This window comes from Sphaeramia orbicularis, chromosome 13 (genome assembly GCF_902148855.1).
Source record: "Sphaeramia orbicularis chromosome 13, fSphaOr1.1, whole genome shotgun sequence".
NCBI classification, from domain to species: Eukaryota; Metazoa; Chordata; class Actinopteri; order Kurtiformes; family Apogonidae; genus Sphaeramia; species Sphaeramia orbicularis.
In genome coordinates this window covers 33,526,616-33,528,101 of record NC_043969.1, presented here as the reverse complement: position 1 = coordinate 33,528,101, position 1,486 = coordinate 33,526,616, and the positions used below count along the sequence as shown (strand labels likewise).

Genomic DNA, 1,486 nt, shown 5'->3' with positions numbered 1-1,486 from the left:
AAGGCTGTGTCTGTTTTCAATGGCCCTATTAAATAGTAGGCCTTTATAAATGAAGACACTTTAGAATGAAGGTTTCCAATCAGTGCTGCTAACGTTATTTAATAAAGAATCCAAGAAAATGATAGATGTTCATGCAACGTGACGGGCTAATCTGCTGTTGCGTGTATTAAAAGAGGACACGTCGGTGAGGTCTTATTCTGTTCTGATGTGTACCTGCTGTGTGATTCTATGATGTGATGCGACCAGGGAGAAGGACAAACGCTGGCCTCCAAGCATGAATGTCACCACTGTTAATCAGTTAATCATCCCCAGACGGGCAAGGTCACTGTAGACACATGCTGCCCCACCACTTATCTGTTGTAGCTAAGGCCACACAAGAAACAGAAGAAGGGCTATGAATGAAAATGAGGGGGGAAGAGAGAAAGTAGGAGAGCAGGTTAGAGATGTTTCATATAATCTTGCTTCATTATAGCCCCAAAATGGAGTTTCAGGGATATAATGGTTTTACTCCAAACGCTGGTGCTGCTGCCGTATCAGTTCCACCACCGCTAGACTGGATCCTTCGTGTAAACGCGATAACTAGGACACATTTGGTTGGATTTCTTATCCCTTAATAACCAACATAGAGGACCCCTAGTGGAAGAACCCTATCGATTTCAGCTTCTCTATAGCTGTTTGCAGACCTGGTTCCCGCACCAGTTACACTGGGAACTGAAGTGCTTACCTGTGAACGGCCCACTTTCATGCCATTATGTGAGCCCATGACCCATCTTCGACAGAGGCTGTTGCTTTGCCACCCAAAAAAAAGATGTCCTATTGCTACTGTTTTGTCCCTCGACATTTACCGTAGATGTAGTAGGACTGATGCATGATGGGATAGGTTGTAGGAGAAAAACTGCATGTCTGCAAGTGAATGTACAAGTGGCAATAAAGACGACATAGAACTCTTTAATGCAACACAGAACATTACAACTTGGTTTCTCTGCTATTTTCCACACTCATGTTTTCTTGGTTTGTTTATTTTTCCGCTTATGACCTGGATCAACTTGGTGACGTCCACTCATGTCGTCACAGTTCAGTTCAATCAAGTTTTACTTGGTGTCCGTCTGGAACCAAATTTTCGGTTCCCGAATGCTGTATTTTTTGGTGTGAACATGCCAGCCGGTTTGAGATTAAGTGGGAACCGGAACCGGCACGGTTCTGTCGGCCTGAAAATGTCTTATAAGTATAAGTCATCCAAATGAGGGTGCTTTATTTGAAATTCAGTTTTTTGGACATAAATCAAGCAATAATAGGCTGATTGAGATAAAATTTGGTTCATATTGATTGTCTTACAAATGACCATTTTCTCGCTGCCATTCAGAGTTCATATGGTGTCATTTTCATTCACTAGGTGGAGTTTTGTGTGGAAAATTGGTTCTCTGACCATTATCCTGCCACTATCAGGTCAATGTAGCTCAAATTGACTTCATATTGATTGTCTAAC

The 1,486-nt window shown here is 42.3% G+C and overlaps 1 long non-coding RNA gene across 1 annotated transcript; it reads left to right on the top strand.

Annotated features, from left to right (window-relative positions):
• The first annotated feature begins 563 nt into the window (after positions 1 to 563).
• On the top strand, positions 564 to 1,245 carry LOC115432138 (uncharacterized). The gene is made up of 3 exons (XR_003937169.1): positions 564 to 673; positions 809 to 810; positions 1,227 to 1,245. It is a non-coding gene; the product is annotated as an uncharacterized LOC115432138 (long non-coding RNA).
• The last annotated feature ends 241 nt before the right edge of the window (positions 1,246 to 1,486 follow it).